We start from the raw sequence: 24655 nt of genomic DNA, 5'->3' as shown, positions 1-24655 counted from the left end.
CAAGCATACAGCTTCACACTTACAGCACTTCCAGGAACACATCTACAGAGGGTCAGGTTTCACGCTCTCAGACATATTTCTGCAGAGGAGCAGGTTTTGTACTTCCAGGCATACATATGTAGAGGGGCTGATGATTACACTCCCAGGCATGGTCTGCATAGGTCAGGTTTTAACCTACCAGGCACACATTTGCAGAGGTGCATATTTAACATGCCCAGGGCTACGAATGCAGAGAGGCATGTTTTATACCCACCAACATACATCTCTATGCTAAAAAAAAAACGACACCAGGCCATGAAGATGTAAGATCCCAAAGGACAAAGATTAATGGAATATTGTGACAGCAGGTATATTTTAGTTCAAGGTTTTCAAACAAGCAAAAATGTTTGTTTGATCGGTGCTCTCCGATTATTTTACCCAATTAAAATGTCTATTATATTTAGTATTCACACATTCCACATTTGCTTTTTCATTTTGTATTTGTGTTATGTATCCATTTTATTCAAGATAAAGTGAGACCTTTTCAATTGTATTTTCTGAAATGTAATCTTTTGGAGCAGCTGTTTTTTTAGTTTTGCCTTTTAAGGTTTGTCATTTTGAAGGTGAACCCTTCTCTGCGAGGGCAGTGCTTGCTTCTCATGTGTTGTACTAAAAGCCTGTTTTCTGTTGTCAGACAGTCTAGTGGTGTCCCTACCCTTGTCATTGCCCTTTGTTCCCTCCACTGATACTGACTCTCAGCATGCAGGGCTTCTTCGGAGATTACCCAGTGGTCATCTGAGTGACTTCAAGAAGCTCTTGTGATCTGTATCTTGTGTTCTTCTTACAGGCCTCTTCTGGAATTTCCTCAGTAACCATTCACCCCTAGCCCTGAACCTGTAATAAGACGCCATCCTTGTTCAAAAATTACTCAAAAGACCAAGACTGTAAGTCTTCGGTCATCTGCTGCCGGTGTTCCCTTGGGATCGTGTATCCCCTGGCCTTCGGCTCTCTTCGGGGAATAAACTCAGCCCGGGCATGATCAGACAGAAGCAGTCGATCTCTGCTCGGGCTGAGTGCAGGGATACACGCTTTCACTGGATACCGAACGGAGCTCAGGCTATTATTTAATTACCCGACGTTTCTTTAAAATAGCAGTCAAAGCTGCACATTAAGAAACAGAAAGCAAATCTCCAATAGAATAAAGAAAGAAACGTGAAATAAATAAAAAAGTATTCGCATGCACGGGGTGAAAGTATGGTTAATTACCCGACGTTTCTTTAATATAGGAGTGTTCCAGCGGTAATCCCACAGTAATCTCACTTTGGAAAATCTAGGAAATGTGACACCATTACCTCTGATTACCATTACCCTGATTGCCGCTAAAGGTCAATGGTTTTTTGCCACCGTTTCAGACCAGGGAGCTTCTACATAAACATGAGCAATTCATAAAATGCAAATAAACATTTTAGCCAATAATTAGAGTTATGAGCAGTTTTAAAGGGATTTATTTTCCAATCAAAATTTAAGAATCTCTGACTCTTCATTCAGTAGTCAGGTATCAATCAGGTTACAAAATTGATAACAGAGAATTAAGTTAGAACAAAGCATCATAATTTGCAAACAGCTCGTTCCATAAAGGAAATAATCCCTATTCTAAGACAATGGGGCTCAAAAGATGTCAGTCAGAACTCCTGAAAAGTTCCAGAAGCAAGAGTGAGTTAGCATAAGCCAATCAATAATTAATAATTGCATAATCTCCCATGAAGGGAATCAAAGAATAGAGTAAATAAGCCTTGGCAAAGCCAATTAGTCAAAGCAAAAATCAGAATGGAACTAAACCTACATCGAATGTGTGCCTACGTCTGCCTACGTTCTGCTCTCCATCAAAGGTCTGCCCTCTCCTTCAATGCATCTGTAAATCACTTCTGTCCTCTCTTTCATTTCTGCGTCGGAGTCTGAAACTCTTCTGCAGCTTTGCGTCTCTAAATCTCTGTCTGTCTGTCTCTCTCAAAGGGCTCTGAAAGTCTTCCTGCCTGTGTTCTGGAAGGCGTCCTGTCTCCTCTTCTTCTCTCTTCTCTCTCCCCCTCTGCTCTCTCAACCTCCTAACTAGGAACGCGTTTATCAAATAATGTTACAAAGCATGTGGAGTGACTTTCTCTTCCTCCAACTGTAATCCAGCCTTCTCCAAAAGGATGCCTCCACCCATCTGCAGATTTCATACGTCATCTCTCAGACAGGCAAAGATCCTTTCCACGGTACATTCTGCATCTTATTTAATACAATTTCATCTCCTAACCTTCCTTTTAAAAGAGACATTTTCTTTCTAACTACACACATAACATGAACTGCAAAAGAACCTTTTTTTTAACTAAGCAAGAAACATTAAACTTGGTAATGCACTTTTGAAATACGTGATTTTCTGTTCTCACTATAGCAAAGAATTTAAATGAGGCTTTGTTCAACATTTCCAGCAACTACAGAGATAAAGCTCAGACCAAGGTCACAGCTGCAAATCATGCCACTGTTCTCTTCGCACGGAGATAAAAACATTCCTTTGCTTATCTTTAAGGTCGACAGAAACTAACAGACCAAGCTGAATCACGAGCTGGTACTGTTTTCTACATTATAAAATGTCGTGCTAATTCAAATGCAAGTTATTTTCTACTAATGCACATTTAACAGTTTTCACAAGTTAAAGTCACATGTTCATAGTGAGAACAACATCTAACTAAACACATTTAAATCAAACTATGAATTACTTGCACATGGGTTACATAAATTGCTAAATTAAAGTGTCTTGCTGAAGTCTGTGAATTTCAAGAGCTCATGTTTTCACTCTGTGGCACAGAAATGTGCGTGTCACCTTTCAAATGCAGTTCTTTATTTCTGAAGCAAAGGCAGGGTTTCCATTAGTAAAAAAAGCACAGGTTTAGGCTCTTTCAATCCTCCCTCTGATGATGGTGAATGATGACTATATCTAGAACATTACGTATACAGAAGTGGAGTTCCGAAAAAACACGTGATGTGATGATTTTGTCTTGTTTTCAAGATTGGATAAAACATCATTGTAGTATTTATAATGATTATCATTGGACTGTGCACTGTTTCAATTTAAAAAGTTTCTAGCTTACGTAGCGATTAGTCACTAAGAATTGGATGATAAATCTTGACGTAAAAATCTAAATATTGAATGTTTATCTGGTCACCCCCTGAGTGTTGTTTGAACAGTTATATATATATATATATATGCATATATACATATACATATATATATATATATATTCACTTAAAAAAACATAGGTTTCACACATGTTATAGTTAGGTGGATATTTCACTCGTAAAAAACCAATGAAATTCCCCCGTTATAGTTAGTTCAGATAACTATAACTCGCGCGACCGCAATCCACTGCTGATGACGTCACATATTACATCACTCATGACATGGTCAGTGGCATCACTCATGACATCACTGATGACATCATCCTTGTGATAGAGTGGCGGCCGCGCGAGTTATAGTTATCTGAACTAACTATAACGGGGGAATTTCATTGTTTTTTTACGAGTGAAATATCCACCTAACTATAACATGTGTGAAACCTATGGTTTTTTAAGTGAATTTGCAAGGTTTTTTAAATGCTAATTCCTAACTATAACGTGTGGGAAACCTAAGGTTTTTTCAGTGAATTTGTACGGTTTTTTAAATGCTAAGTTATGTATGTATTATTATTTTTTTTTTTGGCTTTTCACCGTGCGCACACGGTGAGCGCACCCACGCGATTTAAAAAAAAAAAAATTAAATGTTTTTCTCTGCCTTCGGGGTCCTTCAGGGACCCCCTGACAAAGGCTAGGGGGTCAGGAACTATCCACCCTGCCCCCTTTTCACGTTCGCCACCTTCCTTTTTCACTCTCGCACTGAAAACAAACAAAATGGCGGCCGACACTTCCTGATTTCGACCGATTCGAACGTTGACTAACATGTAACCACCAATCAGAATTACGCTTGCGCACGTTAGGGTGCTCGCACGGTGCGCGCACGGTGCGCGGCTATAGATATGTATGTGCTTTTAACTGCAATTTTCTCTGGAACTACTGAACAGATTGACTCCATATATGCAAAAGGCACATCCCTGAGCTGAGGACTACCTCTCTGCCAAATTTCAAGTAATTCTGTTCAGCCGTTCGGGCTGTACCTTGGACTAAAGGTCCCTATGGAAAATTGCATGGGGAAAACGTGTTTTGGGACCCCCTTTTTTCTCAGCCCCCGCTTGACAAATCCCCCCGAGACTTTCAGGGTAGGAGCGCCCCACCTATTTTGAAAATTTTGCGAGGATTCGTCAACCGGCGCCAAAGTTATTCCAAATAGAATGTTGCGGATTTCCTATGGAAACACGGTCCTAACTATAACTATCTACTGGCGACCGCCAGAAGATAATATATTACCTGCTGGCAGTCGCCAGTGGGTAGTTATAGTTAGGACCTATTTTCTATAGGAAATCCGCAACATTCTATTTGGAATTACGTTGGTGTCGATTGATGAATCTTCGCGAAAGTTTCCAAACTTTTGGCCAGCTCCGGTCCGGTCCTATCCAGAAAATTTCACGGTAATTCCTCAAGTGGGGGCCGAGAAAAAAGGGGGGGCCCAAAACGCATTTTCCCCATGCATTTTCCCATAGGACCTGTTGACGCAGCTACAGCCCGAAGTGCTGAACGTAATAACACCAAATTTGGCAAAGAGGTAGTCCTCAGTTCAGACTCGTGCCTTTTGCTTAAATAGTGTAAATCCGTTCCGTAGTTCCTGAGAAAATCAAAAGTAAAATCACATATATATCTGGGCGGAGCCTAACCACACATCTCATCGTGAGATCTGATTGGCTGTCAGCACTTCATCCAAGAAGTGTTGGCAGCCATCTTGGGACCAATATACATGATAGCACCTCATTAAAAAGCATTGCAGTTAATAGAAGGTTTTAAGACTTTAGTTACATTATAAACCATATGTTGATGGTACCATACTCATTTTAGGAATTGTGGTGTGTTCTAAGGTGATTTTACCATGTGAAAAAGCCTTCTGCTGTGATATCACGAATCATGTTTGAGAGAAAACTATTTTCTCATGCTTTTCCCACAGAGGTTTGGAAGGTGATCTATAAGCTAAACTGAGAGCATATTTTCTGTAAATTCACATTAACTTCCTCAGTCATGTGAGAATGAAGTCTGACATTCTCAGTAAAACATGTACATCCAACAAGGGCAGAGATTGTCAGTTGATTCCTTTGTGTTCTACTGCAGCTTCCCAGAGTGTTCTAAAGAACAACTAGAGCGCTAACAGTCCTACTTATGACAAACGTATGGCACACCTGAAGCCATCTTGGTTGGAATAAAGTGGTAACTCTTAAAACATTTAATTTAAAAAGGAACAAAATGAGGGGGTTCATTTTGCCATAGAAAGTATGATTAGTGCTGCAGAAAGCAAAATTAGGGCACATTTTGAGTGACTTCTCAAATCCTCTTCTATTTAATTAAAAAATTCTGACATGCAGACTGAAACATGCACTTTCAATACCAGTAGCAGAATTCCCTGGTGAGCAGTAGCTTTACTACAGTGATCTAATAAGCAACTAGAGTGCTAACATTCTGAATTTATGGCAAATGTGTGACACATCTGAATGCCTTCTTGATGGAATCAAAGTAAAAAACTGAAAGTATTTCCTACTGAGGAGACTGTAGTAAATGAGGAAATTAGGAAACATCATAACAAATAAGTCTTCCAAAATGGCCACCAGAGAAAAAAGAGCCCAAATGTAGCCCAAATATCACCCAGATGTAGCCCAAGTATAGCCCAATGACAGAATGTACCAGAGTGTTCTAACGAACAACTAGAGCGCTAACAGTCTTACTTATGACAAAAGTATGGCACACCTCAAGCCATCTTGATTGGAATAAAGTGGTAACACTTAAAACATTTAATTTACAAAGGAACAAAATGAGGGGGTTCATTTTGCCATAGAAATTATGATTAGTGCTGCAGAAAGAAAAATTAGGGCACATTTTGACTTCTCAAATCCTCTTCTATTTCATAAAAAAATTCTGACATGCAGACTGAAACATGCACTTTGAATACCAGCAGCAGACTTTCCTGGTGAGCAGTAGCTTTACTACAGTGATCTAATGAGCAACTAGAGTGCTAACATTCAGAATTTATGGCAAATGTGTGACACATCTGAATGCCTTCTTGATGGAACCAAAGTAAAAGACTGAAAGTATTTCCTACTGAGGAGACTGCAGTAAATGAGGAAATTAGGAAACTTCATAACAAATAAATCTCCCAAGATGGCAACCAGAGACAAAAGAGCCCAAATGTAGCCCAAATATCACCCAGATGTAGCCCAAGTATAGCCCAATGACAGAATGTCCCAGAGTGTTCTAACGAACAACTAGAGCGCTAACAGTCTTACTTATGACAAAAGTATGGCACACCTGAAGCCATCTTGATTAGAATAAAGTGGTAACACTTAAAACATTTAATTTACAAAGGAACAAAATGAGGGGGTTAATTTTCCCATAGAAATTATGATTAGTTCTGCAGAAAGAAAAATTAGGGCACATTTTGAGTGACTTCTCAAATCCTCTTCTATTTCATTAAAAAATTCTGATATGCAGACTGAAACATGCACTTTTAATACCAGCAGCAGACTTCCCTGGTGAGCAGTAGTTTTACTCTAGTGATCTAATGAGCAACTAGAGTGCTAACATTCAGAATTTAGGGCAAATGTGTGACACATCTGAATGCCTTCTTGATGGAATCAAAGTAAAAAACTGAAAGTATTCCCACTGAGGAGACTGCAGTAAATGAGGAAATTAGGAAACTTCATAACAAATAAATTTCCCAAGATGGCCACCAGAGACAAAAGAGCCCAAATGTAGCCCAAATATCGCCCAGATGTAGCCCAAGTATAGCCCAATGACAGAATGTCCCAGAGTTTTCTTAAGAACAACTAGAGCGCTTACTGTCTTACTTATGACAAAAGTATGGCACACCTGAAGCCATCTTGATTGGAATAAACTGGTAGCACTTAAAACATTTAATTTAAAAAGGAACACAAGGAGGGGGTTCATTTTGCCATAGAAATTATGATTATTGCTGAAGAAAGAAAAATTAGAGCACATTTTGAGTGACTTCTCAAATCCTCTTCTATTTCATTAAAAAATTCTGATATGCAGAGTAAACATGCACTTTTAATACCAGCAGAAGACTTCCGTGGTGAGCAGTAGCTTTACTACAGTGATCTAATGAGCAACTAGAGTGCTAACATTCAGAATTTATGGCAAATGTGTGACATATCTGAATACCTTCTTGATGGAATCAAAGTAAAAAACTGAAAGCATTTCCTACTGAGGAGACTGCAGTAAATGAGGAAATTAGGAAACTTCATAACAAATAAATCTCCCAAGATGGCCACCAGAGACAAAAGAGCCCAAATGCAGCACAAATATCACCCAGATGTAGCCCACATGTAGCCCAATGACAGAAGTGTGCAAAACACTTATTTTTTGTGTATTTGCAGTTTTATATAGTGCAGACTTGTCAGGTATTGGAGTGCTTTACATGAGCATTGGTTACATCACACAAGATCAAATTAATTTTGGTTGTAGACATGGGGAGATTAAGTGATTTGACCAGAATCACAGAATTTTGAGCTGAAGCAGAAACTCCAACCTGGTTCCCCAGTTGCAAAGTCTGCAGCTCTGGAAGTAACACCACATCCTCTCCCCTAGGTGCAACATTTAATCAAGTGGTCAACTGGATATAAAAACATAAAGATTACAAATAATTTAAAAGTTCTTTGTTGCTATTTGAAAACACAGAAAATATGTCCTCATTTTAGTTTTTTAGAGCACTAACCATGCTTTTGATGCAAATAAGACCCTCTCATATATGTAATTTCTAAAGGAAATACTCTAGGTACTACAGTTTTGATTACATCAAGATGACGTCAGGCGTTCCACACTTTTGTAATAAATATAGAATGTTAGCAATCTAGTTGTTCATTGGGATACTGTTGAGAGGCAGAGGCCAGGGGCACGGACTCTGAAAATTGAAGGCAGGTAGGAGAGTGCAGAGGCAACAATTTTACCACACTGGGCAGGCAGGAAGGGCAGTGGCAGCACAACAGACTATGGAGGGCAGTGAAAAGGGGTCAGGGGCAACAAACCAACAATACAGGACTGGCAAGAGAGGCTGTGGCCATATAATAGACCATTGTGGGCAGAAGGAAGAGGCAGTGGTAGTACAACCATACATGCCAACAGACCCGTTTCAGCCAGGAAACGTCCAATGTTTTTAATCTCAAATGGGCTTTATTTGATCTGTCTCCTGTCTACAATCTCCTCTTTTTCAATGTAACTCAAAGGGGAAAATCAATACCCCAGTTTTTTTCAAAATCTCCCTCTTACCAAGTTCAAAATGTTCGCAAGTATGGTACATTGGATCATGGTAGGCAGGAGGAATTGGGGTAGGGACATGGACTTGGATAACAGAGGACAGGAGGGACATGGAGAGGTGCACCAAACTGACCCTACAGGGCAGGCATCAGGGTTTGCAGCAGCACAATACACCACACAGCGCATGCGGGACGGGAGTGCAGCACAACAATCCATAGAAAGCAATAGGGAGGGGACAGGACCATGCACATGGACAACAGAGAACAAAGGGGAAAGAGGCAATGGTAGCTAGCTGACCATAATGGACAGACAGGAGAGAAAGCTGCAGCATAACAGACCATAAACGGCAGGAGGGACGGATCAGGGGCATTACAATGGAACAGACAAGCCAGGAGGGAGGGAATAGGGGTCTGCACATGGAAAAAGAGGGCTGGGGGCAAGGGGGCAAGACAGGAGCAGCAAGATGACCATGGAGGTCAGGCAGGGTGGGCACTAGAAACAAGACACACCATGGAGAGCAACAATGAGACTATGATGGCATACACACAGACCATGGAGGGAAGGTGGGAGGGGGTCAGGGGCAGCTAGCTGACCACATAGGGAAGGTGGGAGGGGCCATGGCAGCACAGAAGTCCATGCATGGCAAGCGGGAGGGTTAGTGGCAGCAAAATGGCTATGATGGGCAAGAAGGAGGGTGCAGGGGCATGCACAAAGGACCATGGAGGATAGAAGGGAGGGTCAGGACCTGGGTACAGACAAGAGAGTTCAGGGGAAGGGGCCTCACAACAGACCGCGCGGGGCAGGCAGGAGGAGCAGTTGCAGCACAACAGACCAGGGAGGGCAGAAGGGTGTGGCAGTAAAATGGACCATGGAGGACAGGAGGAAGGGGATAGGGGCATGGCATGTGGACAGGCAGGGTGGAGGTGGCAGGGACAGGTTACAGTCATCTGACAATGCTAGGCAGGTGGGAGGGGAGTGGCAGCTCAACAGAACACTCAGAGTAGATAGGAGTGGCAGGTCCATGGAACATGGTGGGCAAAAAGGATGGAGCAGGGGCATGCACAAAGACATCGGAGGGCAGGGGGAAGGAGAATAGGGGCAGCAAGCTATGCACAGAGGCTAAGCAGGAGGTCAATGATGGGCCATAGAATTGGGCAATGGAGGGCAGGAGGAGTGACTGGTATATCATGCTAAATGGAGGGCAGTGGCAGCACACAAGACCATGCATGGCAGGAGGGAGGAGGCTAGTCCATGGATTCAGACAACAGAGGATACGGAGGAGGTGGATGGGGCAGCAAGCTAACTGTTCAGAGAAGGTGGGTATTAGGAACTTTATTGTTTTTAAAATGTGTGTCTGTGCTAACTACTTAAAATATGAACAAGTATGCAGCATAATCTCACTTTTATTCAGGAAGAAGAGGACGTTTGTGACTGTGACTCCGGGCTCACTTGGCAGAAACACCCCCTGACCCTCCACCCCCCATCACAAAATGTAATGCCCGTGAAAAGGGTAGGTGGACGCAGTGTTACATAGAACATAGTCCTGAGAGCACGATTGAAAATGAAAACTAGATATAGTATATGGTATAAACTATGCACCAAAAAGTGCGATATGAGATGAACCGGGGCGTGAAATATAATATGCAATACATTGTGCGCAATGACAGATTCATTGGAGAGCGCGAGATAGCACAGGCACTAGCGCGTGCTATACGATATGCTCCTTGGAGTGTAATATGCACAGGGCAGTGTTGTGTAACCTAACTAGTCTCTAAAGTTGTAATATAAAATATGTGCTGGGGAGTGTAACGTTGCATATGCACTGTGACAAAGATATGGATCCCAGATTGTAATATGTATGGCATAGCGCTGTGCATTATAACATAGGCATTGAGGAAGGCACGTTAGATGGGGCAATATAACCCGTGCGAAGGCAAGTGTGGCATGACATATTCACGGGGTGGTGTTATAGTGCATATGGGCTAGAGAGTGTCATAGTATACGCACTAGCTGGTGGAATACAACACAGAGGTGTGAGGCACTCGGCGGGCACTGGTGGGTGTAACACAGCATTGGGCTCAGCCCGGAGCACGCTGTGATTCTCAAGTGAGGTTCGTCTCCTTTCCAGAGAGTAAAATAAAAAGTATTACACATCCGGCGGTGGATGTGTATTTTATTAACCGTGAGGGGGGTTTCTTGCATAGTTTGGTCGAATTTTGGTCGAATCCCCTTTGAATGGCTTGGTGTGCGTGTATATTAAATGTGCCCGTCAATAGCTACCCATGTTTGTATAAATAAACGACAAGGGTGTCTACTTGGAGAGTACCCACCGGCGGGGGCACCGGGATTAGGCACGGTAGGGCGCCAGACACGTCAGAGCTTCACTAGCGGTGTAAATACATTCCATGTGGATTCATTCTATGCATAGTCGCCTTTTAATGAATATCACGCAAATCGTCATGGTGATAGGTACATACAGTTTGTCCAGCATGTCCTAGGTGTTTCTATAAATATATATTTTGTTTAAATAATAAAAAACAAAGGCCGGCCCGGGAAATGGGGTCCCCGGGGCCATAAGTGGCCTGAGGAGGGGGGCAACGCAGCCCCCTCCTAAAGAATAAAAAAAAAAAAGGCCATGAGCCGGGGGTTGGGGTACCCGGGGCCGATTAAGGCCTTGGAAGGGCCAAATTAATTTTTTTCAACAAAAAAAATTAGGGTGCAGGCCCTGGGGGATGGGGTCCCCAGGGCCAGTAAATTAGAAAAAGAAGGGGGGCCACACAGCCCTCCTTCTTAAAAAAATAAAATAAATAAAAGACCGGCATCGCGCCGGAGGCCACGCCCCCTCCTTGCAGCACTCTGCAAACGTGCCCCCTGGCCAGTTGTAAGTTGGGGAATTAATTTCCCTTCAATACTGAGGGTCCCTGAGGGCCAACTAGCCCAACAGATATCTCCAGTATGCGCCAGGGAGCTGCGTTGCAGACAGGTGTTCTGAGGCCACGCCCCTTTTTACACCTCTATGCAACGCAGCTCTGTGGCGCTTACTGGAGGTACCTAGTGGGCTAGTTTGACCCTAGGGACCCTTAGGATTCAAGGGGTCTTAATCTCCCAACTTAAAATGGCCACAGGGCGTGGTTACACAGTGGGGAAGTGAGGGGACGGGGCCTGAGGTGACGTGTGCAAACACGCCCTGTGGCACGTTTTAAGAGGTAGTTTTAATCCCCTGCCCTATTATTATACTAGGGGCTTACAGAGGAGGTCATGCTGATTACAGGGGGACCCCAACGCATAGTGTTCCCTAGTGTATGTAGGTGTTTTTACTGTATTCTGAGTGTCTTTTAACATAGCACTGGCTCTAGGACTGGTTAGTCAGACTCAGTTACCACCAGTATCCGTCTGAAAAAGTTGAGGGTACAGGATGATTTTGCAACAAGGCTTCTTTCTGCTCTTCTGTTTGTTCTTTCTGCAGGTTATCCTTCTTCCTGCACTTTTCTTCGTCATTGAGGACTTCTGTTGCTTCTTTCTGCATTTCTTTTTTTTCTTTCTGTGCGTTTTTTCTTCTTACTTCACATGTCCTATCTCTGTAGGTATAGTTAGAAATTAGCATTTAAAAAACCTTAGAAATTCACTGAAAAAACCATAGGTTTCAGGCACGTTATAGTTAGGAATTAGCATTTAAAAAACCTTAGAAATTCACTGAAAAAACCATAGGTTTCGGGGGCGTTATAGTTAGTTGGACTTTTCACTCATACAAAACCATTGAAATTCCCCCGTTATAGTTAGTTTAGCTAACTATAACTCACGCGCCCGCAATGCACTGCTGATGACGTCACATATTACATCACTCATGACATGGTCAGTGACATCACTCATGACATCACTCATGACATCACTCATGACATCTCAAATGACATCACTGATGACATCATCCTTGTGATAGAGTGGCAGACCTCCTCTCCCCCTAATATAACCTTTGATGCACACATTCAAAAATAGAAACTAAAATTTTCAAAACAATGGACATACCAATATCAGTTACAACAACCTATTCAGTAATTCTAAGATCCACATACACATCCACTCATTCACCAACAGTCCTATACAGTCACTCATACTCACTCATCATATGTACTCATACACCTATACATTCTGTTACACAACGCCACTCATCCATAGAGTTACTCACACACATAGTCACTCATGCTAATAAAGAATCAAACATCCATTTACTTGCATATACAGTTATACACACACCACCACACTTACTTCTACAGAAACTTACACATACTTCATCTTTTAAACAATCACTTATAGAAACACATACTTATTCATACAGAAACTCTTTCAATCTCTCACTCTCACATATACTCACTTATATACATCAATAGTCACATATACTAGTTTAAAACATATGTAGTTACTCATAAAGACACTATTGAGACAGTCATTCACTCACTAACACACCCATGCACACACTCATCCACCCATACAGTCCTGCACACATGCTGTCTTCAACACATACAAACAGTGAGTCACTCATTCATGCACCTATGCACCCCGTAATACCCCCCACCGAACCATACAGACACTCAGACACTCATACTGATACTCAAAAAACCAACTAATAACCTATATAGACACTCATGTAGCTACTCACCAACCCATGCAGCCACTTATACACAAAGTGAGAGACTGATACAGATATTTACATATTTAAACATTACTCACTAAGCCATGTATTCACTAAGATACACTTAATCAGTCAGTTATACAATCAATTTTTCAAAAACAAATCGTCCATTTAGACACTTATATACCCATTTATTCTTCCATCGACCTGGAGATATACATATATAAAACATATTTAATTTTCAGAAAAACACTCATTCACTGAATGATGTCATCAGTGATGTCATCAGTGATGTCATTTGAGAGGTCATCAGTGATGTCATGAGTGATGTCACTGACCATGTCATGAGTGATGTAATATGTGACGTCATCAGCAGTGCATTGCGGGAGCGCGAGTTATAGTTAGCTGAACTAACTATAACGGGGTATTTCAATGGTTTTGTACGAGTGAAAAGTCCAGCTAACTATAACGCCCCTGAAACCTATGGTTTTTTCAGTGAATATATATATATATATATATATATATATATATATATATATATCAAGCTACCAATTGCACCTTGAAGCCAGGGCACTCGTAGGCAGGTGCTTGTCGTGGTGGTGCCCCACGTTCAAATCCACGCTGCGCAAACTTCGTTGTCCTTCGAAACAAAGTCAAGCACTCAGGGGGGTATCGTAACAGCTATTTAATCAGCAAATCAAAACAGACGCGTTTCGGAAAATCTTTCGTCAGTGTCTCTGACACACACACACACACACACACATATTCACTAAGAAACCAAAGGTTAAAGTGATGTTATAGGTTATTGTTACGTATGGTAATATCTTTACATTAACAAAAACTTCAGAAATTCAATTAAAAAACAAAGGTTAAGTGTCGATATAGGTAGGTGAATATATCAGTTTAAACGTAATGTTTTAACCTAAAAATAAATCACTGAAATTCAACATAGTTATTTCAAGGAACTATATCTTGTACCTCCGCCATGCACAGAGTTGACATCAATGATGTCAGTTCAGTTGTTTATTTTTTTTTAACTTTTTGCATACAACCTTAAATCCTGACATACATTACAATAAGTGCAGAAGCATACAGAGAAAACTGGTAGCATCATGACAAGTATCGCTTTGTGACAACCATTTCACTTGACAATTCAGGAGACATTACCCACAGCTGTCTACTAATCAAATGCTTGCTGGAAACTACAGCGACCAACGCACCTACAAGGTGGTGCCCAGCCCCGTTCCCCACAATCTATGTAGTAGATGACAACTATGGTGCATCACAAACATTTAAGTGCTTGTTCAATCAACCAACACCTCTTCTACCTTGTTTTACCTCTGACTCTTCCGCTGATGTGTGACGGGCAAGATAAGCCTTGAAAGGGTCCCAGATGTCCTTTGGTTTACACCTAGTGGGCATGAGTGCGTTAAAAGTTTCTGATTGTATGTTGCAGTTCGACATGTCGGTGCGCCATTCCTGAATGGTGGGGGACGACCCCTTCATCCACCTACGCTTTGCCAAGAGGATGCCTAGCGCAAGCAGCCTACGCGTGCCCTTCGGATACTCTTTAACATAGCCCAGTAAGGCCTCCAGTGGGGTTAGCTTGAGTCTCACTTCCGCAATATCTTGTAATGCAATGTGTACTGTCTCCCAGTACGTCAGTTCAGTTGTTATCAGTAATGTTATCAATGATGTCACAGAACATGATCATTAATGTTGTTATATGTGAGGTTTTAAACAGTGCATGGAGAGGGTGCAACCCCTGAGTCCAAACCCCTGAAACCAACTAGCCCCCCGACAGTGCATGGCAAGGCCCTGTGGCACATACACCTGCCGAACATGGCTGTCAGCAGGCACTGGCCTGTGGAACCAGCTGTGCTCCTGTGGCCCTGAGGCCATTGCGACCTGCTCCCTCAAGTGCGCCCTCTCAGATTTACCTTTAAATCCTTTTGTGCAGTATGTTTTCAGGTAGCCCCTCTTCGTAGCACCTGCTACCAGTGAACTCAGCACTCTGCTCCAGCCTGAATTCGGCCTGTTGCTGGAACACTGGACCTGGCCTTGCTGCTACCCTGAATCCAGAAGGTGAACCTCCAGAACCCACTCTGTGTTTTTATATATTTTTGTTCCTATTTTCTCCCATCTAAATCTATTGTGCATAATTTGGCACTTTAGTGATTTCTTTTGCAAATTAAAAAAAATAATAACTTAAGAAGTACTTACCTTAGAACAAAGTTCTTGGTCTGAAAATTATATAAAAATCGATATCATTTTCACAAATTGGTCTTGGATTTATTCTTGAGTGTGTCTCATTTATTGCCTCTGTGAGTACAACACGTCCTTAGCACTACCCTTTGATAAGCCTAAGTGTTTGCCCACACTACCACAAATAGAGCTTTAATATTATCTACTTTTACCTCTGTATACCAATAAGGGATCTACTGGACTCTCATCACTGCGTACTTCGTTTTATTGCACTATATAGAGAGCCAGCTTCCTACATTAAAGAAAGCAAACATTTTGAAATTTTCCAAGTACTTCACTTCTAATGGTGCACGTCAAATTCTACGAATGTGGACAGTAATTCTTTGTGCAGTGTCCTTGCCAACAATATCCTAGTAAATCAGTCACTGACAAGCATGCTTGTGTGTGCTTGTCATTTTCATGAACAGGCCTGTGACGCATGCCAAGTTCAGATATGCATGTGGCAGTCTCAGTAGGATCCCCCATGTCTGAGTCAACAGCACCAACATCTCCTCTGGTATTCATATGGTCTGCTACATCAACTCAAGGCTTTGGGATGTGCTGGCGGCGGGGATGCTACAAGTGCAAAGATCCATTAATGTGGCCACACATTCCCAGACATGCAGCTCCACAGGTACAGGATCTGTACTCCCAGGCATGCAACTCCACAAGGGTAGTATCTGCACTCACATACATGCAGTTCTACAAGGGTAGTATCTGCACTCACATACATGCAACTCAACAAGGGTAGTATCTGCACTCACATTCATGCAAGTCAACAAGGGTAGTATTTGCACTCACTGACATGCACCTCAACAAGGGTAGTATCTGCACTCACATACATGCAAGTCAACAAGGGTAGTATCTGCACTCACAGACATGCACCTCAACAAGGGTAGTATCTGCACTCACATACATGCAACTCAACAAGGGTAGTATCTGCACTCACAGACATGCAACTCAACAAGGGTAGAGTGTGAACTCACACACCTGCAGCTCCAGAAGGCTAGGGTCTTGACTCACAAGCATGCAGTTCCAACAGGGTAGAGTCTGCACTTCCAGACATGCAGCCCAGGGGTGGTAGTCTTTCCTATCCCAGATTAGCAGCTGCAGAAGGGATTTCACACTCTGAGTCACACATCTACAGAGGGGCAGGTCTCACGTTACCAGAAATACATCTAAGAGGAGCAGGTTTCACACTCTCATGTATATAGATGCAGAGGGTCAGGTTTCACACTCTCAGGCATACATTTTTAGAGATGCTGCTGAGTACACTCCCAAGGATGGTCTGCAGAGGGTCAGGTTAAATCAGAGGTACGCTCCCTGTAGTAAGTATACAGAACGTTATGTTTTACACTTCCATGCATACATTTGCAGAGCGGCAGGTTTCACACTCCCAGAAATACATCTGCAGAGTGGCAGCAACCACACTTCCAGGCAAACATCTGGAGAGGGGCAGCATCCACACTTCCAGGCAAACATCCGTAGAGGGGCAGCACACACACTCTCAAGCATACATATATAGGGGGCAGGTTTCACACTTCCAGGAATACATCTACAGAGGAACAGCACTCACACTTCCTGGCATACCTGTGCAGAGGAGCAAGTTTGACAGTTCAGACATACATCTTTGGGGGAAGGGTTCCTACTTCCAGGCACACATCTGTAGAAAGGCAGGTCTCACACTCTGAGACATACATCTACAGAGGAGCACATTTCACACCCTCAATCATAAATCTACAGAGAAGCAAGTTTAACATTTATGGCATACATCTACAAAGGGGCAGGTTTCATACTTCCTGGCATACATCTGCAGAGAACAGGTTTTACACTTCCTGGCATAGATCTACGGGGAGGCAGGTTTCACACTTCTATGCATAAATCTGTAGAGGGGCTCAGGTTTCACACCTACATACATCTACAGAGAGGCGAGTCACACGTCCAGGCTTACATCTGCAGAGTCGGTTTTACACTTTCAAGCATACAGCTAAAGAGGGACATGTTTCACACTTACAGCACTTCCAGGAACACATCTACAGAGGGTCAAGTTTCACGCTCTCAGACATATATCTGCAGAGGAGCAGGTTTTGAACTTCCAGGCATACATAGGGGCATATCAACAAGGGCTTTATCTCTGCTTTTTTGGCTTTAAAAGCCAAAAAAGCAGAGATAAAACTAGCACCCTATCAACAACAGGGTGCTAACATGCAAATTTGCATGTTAGCACCCTTTTACTCTACGCTTCCCCTTGCATCTCTAATGAGATGCAAAGGGGGCGTTCCAGAGTAAAATAATAGGAGAAATGTCGCTAAGCGACATTTCTCCTATTATCAAGAATATCGCTGACCCTGTTAGAGACAAAAAAAGCAGCGCTAACCGCGGTTAACGCTGCTTTTTTACGTCTGGTATTTTTCTGACTTAGCCATGATATCCTATGGAAGGAGGATATCATGGCTAAGTTTGTCTGTCCCTATCAACAAGCTAACGTGAGATTATCGCTTGGTTTCCAGCGATAATCTCACGTTAGCCACTTTGCGTGAGGATTTTTATCGCTATTGAGATAAGCGTTGCTAATAGCACGCTATCTCAGCGATAAAAATCAACGCTAGCCGGCGATAATTATCCTAGTGCTAAGTGCGCTTAGCGATAATTATCGCCGGTTGTTGTTGATATGCCCCATATGTAGAGGGGCTGATGATTACACTCCCAGGCATGGTCTGCATAGGTCAGGTTTTAACCTACCAGGCACACATTTGCAGAGGTGCATATTTTTTTTATTTCAAATTATCTTTATTAAATTTTATGTAAAATCATAACAGGAGCTGGTAACATGGTCGAGTACCACAATGTACATGAAATGGTATTTCAACTGATCATAAAGCAATTACCAGCAATAGATGGACATCTTGACAGTGAAATAACCTCTTAATCACCAGCTCAAGAAAGGATGGAAAGATAGAATGAGTAAAGGAAAGAGGAAAGGAAAACCAGAAGGGGAAGAGAAAAGAGAGAAGAGACTGTCCAGCGCCTCGAGCCCTATACTTAACATAGCATAATACAGCAAATATCCGGCAAGCACAATGTTCATAAATGTAAAGCCCACATAGGAATTATCGTTCAAAATAAAGAGTTCATGGCGGCTTATGAGAAGCAAAGTATTCGTCCAGGGTAAACCATATACATAGGTGCATATTTAACATGCCCAGGGCTACGAATGCAGAGAGGCATGTTTTATACCCACCAACATACATCTCTATTCTAAAAAATAAAAACGACACCAGGCCATGAAGATGTAAGATCCCAAAGGACAAAGATTAATGGAATATTGTGACAGCAGATATATTTTATTTCAAGGTTTTCAAACAAGCAAACATGTTTGTTTTGATCAGTGCTCTCCGATTATTTTACCCAATTAAAATTTCTATTATATTTAGTATTCACATATTCCACATTTGCTTTTTCATTTTGTTTTTGTGTTAGGTATCCATTTTATTCAAGATAAAGTGAGACCTTTTCAATTGCATTTTCTGAAATGTATTCTTTTGGAGCAGCTGTTTTTTTTAGTTTTGCCTTTTAAGGTTTGTCATTTTGAAGGTGAACCCTTCTCTGCGAGGGCAGTGCTTGCTTCTCATGTGTTGTACTAAAAGCCTGTTTTCTGTTGTCAGACAGTCTAGTGGTGTCCCTACCCTTGTCATTGCCCTTTGTTCCCTCCACTGATACTGACTCTCAGCATGCAGGGCTTCTTCGGAGATTACCCAGTGGTCATCTGGGTGACTTCAAGATGCTCTTGTGATCTGTATCTTGTGTACGTCTTACAGGCCTCTTCTGGAATTTCCTCACTAACCATTCATCCCTAGCCCTGAACCTGTAACAAGACGCCATCCTTGTTCAAAAAGTACTCAAAAGACCAAGACTGTAAGTCCTCGGTCATCTGCTGCCGGTAGGCTTGCCACACAATTGCCATCCTCATCCTTACTGTGCCCTAACTGCACCCGAGGGTAGACACCTGTGGCTTGTGAGATTTTCCTCAATGTTGAAAGCACAAAATAACCACTTAGTACAGAGGATCAACAAAACCAGAATAAGCTCAGAGATGCTTTCTGGGTCTCTTCAATTTAAATCTCCTTATGAGCAATTTGAAATGGTCTGTTTCTGAACAGGTGCTCTATAAGTTAGTCACTGTCTGAGCAAAATACTCAAATATTCAGTTGAATGCATTTCATGGCATTTATAGAGTGCACAGCTACCCCTTGGGGTTGTACCGGCGCTAGCAGCAAGCTCAAAGTACGGAAAGGAGCTATCAGTCGATACGCCCATTTGACAGTTCAAATATGCCCCCTTGCTCGTTTTTAAGTAAGCATCTGCTTACAGTCATGCAGGCTTTTAACCATGCCCTGGCAGGCAGCTTGGGGAGTTATCACAGACGCTCTGCTGCCCTCCTTTAGGCACCAAGACCACCTGCAGAGATCAACTGAACTTGTGGGTGCACTCTTCAGACCTACTGCCATCCACAAACCACCTGCAGGCACAACTGAGCTTGTGTAGGTACTATAATGACATACTGGCACCCACAGACCATCTGCAGGGAACATCTGAGCTTGTGTAAGTTCTCTACTGACCTACCAGCGCCAACTGAGCACCTGCGGGTATCTGAATGAGCTTCAGGATGGGCTCTTGTGTGCTCCTGTAGTGATCCAACGGAGTCTTTGCAGGTACGCTGACAAATAAACCACTGTGGTTCGCAGTATAGACTGCTCCACCTGCCACAGACTTTGCAGATTACTTTCTCCATCACTGCACTCTCCTTTCTTCCCTTCTCAACCATTCTACACTCTTGCTCCATACTACTCTTTTCAGTGAGTCTGCAGTCACTTTGCTGGCTTCAGTCATTGCTCTCCTCCATTGTCTATTCTTCATTTCTCCCTTTTTTTTTTTTTTTCTACTCTACCTTAGCCTGCATGGCTTTCTCAAACTCTCACCATTTATTGAGCCATCCTTTCTTTAGCACTTGATCTGATAGTATGCCTTCCTTTCTCCCTTTATCTGCCTTTCTACCTTCATATCTCACAGTTTGCTTCACTTGTCTCCTTCTCCCCAGGCCTTCTCTGTGCCTGCTGTTTTTCTTTCTCTCAAAATATGCATTTGCCTATTTAGTGGTACTCACATAGCCTAAGCCGTCTGCGCAGCAATGAAGTGCTGACCAATGGTTGAGTCAACTGCAACAAAAGTAAGGTGGTGGGTGGAATGCTTGAATGAATTTCAGCCAATGACTACTGCTCGGCCACATCCCACTCCATCATTTTTCGCCCACAATGCCACCTCAATTTGCACCCAGCCATATGCATTTTAGCCTTGTAGGAACAGTCCAGCCTGAACTGCCAAGCCAGGTCCTTCTTGAGCCGGAATACAAGCAACTTAGCACCGGTTTCACCAGGGCTGAATTGGCCATAGTGGGCACTGGGCAATTTTCCCGGTGGGCCAGAGGGGTGGGGGCCGGTTTTGTGCCCATGGAGTGCCGTTTTATCACTGGGGGTCAGTTTTTGCAGCAGTGCAGCAATATCAGCCCCCTGTAACAAAAGCGGGAGCGGTGCTTCTTGCTAGCACCCCTGCCCCCCGGACCAGTCAAGCAGCAACAGCAATCAGCCAGGGCTGGTTGCTGTTCCCAGTCAGGCTCTGGGTTTCACCCTGATATGGGCTCATTAGCCAGGAATAGCTTTATTCTAGTTGCACAGTGAGCATGAGACACACATCTGAGCATACCGTCACACTGAGGGCCCCATTACGATGGCCACCGTAGCGGAAAATGGGACCGGTCGCATCCAGCATCTTTAACATTGTGATGGGCGGTGCTGTAAGCAGCACCCGGCGCAATGTTAAAGTGGCATGTTGAACATTGCCATGCACAACGTGACAGGCACCGTGCGGTGCCTGCCACCTTGTGTGTGGCAATGAAGGGGGGAACCATAGGTACCCCCCAAGTACAGCCATCCAACCCCCCAGCTCCCTGGGCGCCCGCAACGGGCCCTAAAAGTGATTTACCGTATACCTTTCCATGGTGGAGTCTCCGCCATGGAAAAGCATACCCACCGCAAGCATCATAATATGGATGAGGCACCGCCACTATATTGTGGGCCTTTTCCACCCGGCCGGCAATTGTGTGGATTGCCAACCGGCGGAAAAGCACCAGACGGACTTTCCGTCTGCCGCGGTACCACCCGCCATGGTAATATGGCGGGGGGTAAATGTAGTTGTGATGGTGGGCAGATCGCCACCGCTGGCCGTGCGGTGGCGATCTGCCCGCCATCATAATAGGCCTTAGGGTGTATACTGCAACATCAAGGTAATGGATGAAATGCTTGAATTAATCTCAGCCATTGATAACTGCTCGGGCCACATCACAATGGGTGAGAGCGCCGAGATACGATTCAATATCACATTTAATGAGGCAGAGAACACATAGGCTTCTATAGTGCAGGGAGTTAGTGCTCTTTTAAGAGACGTGTCTTCAATTCCTTTCTGTAATTGCAACACGGTAGGAGCAAGACTTATGCCGATGGAGTTGTTGTGAATGAATGGAGAAGGTTTTCCTTCTGGTCTTTTCCTTCTTGCATTTCTTTGTCCCTGATCTAGTGGTGGCTAGGCTTCTGGTGTGCTGCCCTGTGCCAGAGGTAGTTAGTTATTTGGGTATGTATGTTGGGATGTCGGTTCATATGGCCTTGAATTCGATTCAGCTTGTCTTGAAGATTATAGGATCTTGGAGGGAGTGTCAATGTAGTTCTTTCAGTGTTTAAGTGATCCCCAAAAATTTTGGGGCCATAATGGGATGTGCCACGGAATGTAAAATGCTTTTTAGTAGTCCCAAACCAATAAGCAAAGCACTAATTCCATCTAGGTGGTAAAGGACCAAGGCCTCTTCTGTTATTCTGAGGTCAGTTTTGGGGGTTTTCTGGAGAGAGAGTTGGTACAATGCTTGTCTTGATTTTCTTAACAATGCATTCTATGAAGGAGATGTCTGAGTTAAGGATAAATCCAGGTTATTTTTTGGCTTGGGTGCCTGTAAATGGGAAAAGCAGCCTAGATTAGTTTCGCAAAGCCAGACAGAATGTGTTGTTTTTGGGTGCTGCTTAATGTCTCTCTTGCTCCATTTCTGTCGCCCTGCTCCTTTTTAGGTCTCGCCTTGCTATCGCGTAAGCGATCGCAAAGCGAGACTATTGTAAGGGGGTTTTAAAAGTGCTCCCAAAAAGCGGATTGCATGGCTAGCACGCGCACAATCACGCGCATCGTACCGCCATGCAATCCGCTTTTTGAGAGCACATCAAAGGGTCTGCTCCCCCGCCTCCAAGCGCGCGCACGCCATGCTCCGCCGGGCTTGTCTTTTTTTTTAAAACTTTAAGCGCGAGGCGCGCGTGCGGCCAATGCTTGTTTTTTTTGTAATATAAAATCGGAAATTCCTTGCAAAGTAGGTTGGATGTTTTGGAAAAAAGCATTACGTAATGTTGGCACAGTTTCACACACCATACATGTAGCCGCAGCTGTCTGTTGAATAAAAATATGTTTTGCGAGACCTGCAGTCTATTTTCTGGTTTACCCGGGGTGAAGAAACCGATCTGTTGCGCAGGACACTTTCCTCCTCAGAGTGGACGATGGTGCCTCTCTCATCTTTTCCTGCTGAGTGTAGCTATCTTTAAGGTTTGTTACAGTGGAACCCTCCATGTCATTATAACGTGTATTCAGTGACTCATTTTTGCGTAGTTGCAGAAAGTGGTCACCAGCACTCATTTTTAGGTCTCGGCTGATCCAGCGCTTGCGCTGATCTGGCCGAGACATTTTGTAAACAGGCTTTTTCAAAGTGCTGCCATGGCCTAAAGCTACAGTGCACGTGAACGTGCACGCGCGCCCTCCGTTGCACGCGATCGTAATCGCGATTGCGATCACTTTCACTTTCGCGGCCGCAAAAGTTGCCATAGCTTGTTTCTCTTTTCACTCCAGTCCATGCAGTACTGTACATCGCTTCACCTTTGCATCCTCATCAGCTCACCTTGTCCTCTTCCCTTTCCTCATTCTTTACATTCTCATCTCTCGTTTACCTCGTTCACACGTCTTTTTCTTGTACTCCTTTTTCCATGTATTCCATGTATTTCTCTGTTTACTTCTTTTTCGAGTCCCGTCTCTGCATCCTCTTTCATCCCAGCTTCCTTTGACCTTACTGCTCCTCCGATTTTTTGCCTTTTCCAATGTCTTTTTACATCTTAACACGTTCTTCTCTAGTCTCATTCCTCTTCATGTTTCCATTCAGTGCTGCCTATTTTGGATGCCATTATTGCTGTCTTTTAAGGATGAAAAATGCTGATCTGTAGTGTCGCCAATAAAGTCCTAGGTAATGAATTTTTTTTGCTTCCCACGCCCACCACTATCAAAGCACAACACAGTGTTTCCCTTCATCGGACGCCAGCGCTTCCTCCCGGCTGGAGACCGAGCAATGTCTCTGCCAGTGCATGTGTGCTTGTCCCCATTGCCTCCTCTCCTCCCACGTTCTCCATGTTCCCTTCACGTCCCAACGGCCCTCTCTGTATTCTTTTCCTATTCATGCCCCCTCCCAACCCCATGTTGCTTTCATATTCATCCCCCAAACTTCACTGTGCTGACTCTGCCCTTACACGCCCACCACTCCCCTTTGTGTTTATTCTCTGAACAGAGTGCAGCCTTTCACACAAAGGGCAAACTCCTACTCCAGTGGTCCAACCATGCTCCGCGCAGGCCTCGTGGGACTTACCTCCAGGCTCACCCGTCTGCCTCACCCGGTCCGCAGCTTGTCCACTGCAGCGGCCATCCCAGTGCTAGAGCTTGACATTTAGGATAACAAGGAAAGGCATGTGCGGCATTGGCGCTAAATACACTGCTCTATTGTAAAATGTAATTGTGTCTTTGAGTTTTACCAGACGACAAATAGCAGGTCGTCTGTGCCCTGAAAACATGCGGACAAAGCTTGACTAGTCAATCGAATGTTCATAGGACGAAATGCAGGCCGCAATAATAACTTCCAGGGCTATGGCAGGCGTGCTGGTACGCTTTGTAGTAGGAGCTGTTCACATGCAGTTTGTGTCGAGCAATGATGTGGTGTATTGGGTCACTTGCTTTCTCTATGATCATCCTTCACTTGTAACATGTGGGTTCGATAAATTAGTAGTGTGTTTAGTGAGGTGCACAAGTCAGTGCATCAGGCAAGTGCAGGATTAGAGGACAGTACTAGAGAGAGTGTATGTTGCATTTGTTCTGCTGTTAGATTTATGCTTCATCTGCCCGCGGTCGGTGACAAATTCACACTTTCACTGCAGTATTCTTCCCTGTATCTCGGATGGTGCT

This window comes from Triturus cristatus, chromosome 3_2 (assembly GCF_964204655.1).
Source record: "Triturus cristatus chromosome 3_2, aTriCri1.1, whole genome shotgun sequence".
Lineage (NCBI taxonomy): Eukaryota > Metazoa > Chordata > Amphibia > Caudata > Salamandridae > Triturus > Triturus cristatus.
This window is presented reverse-complemented; position numbering follows the sequence as displayed.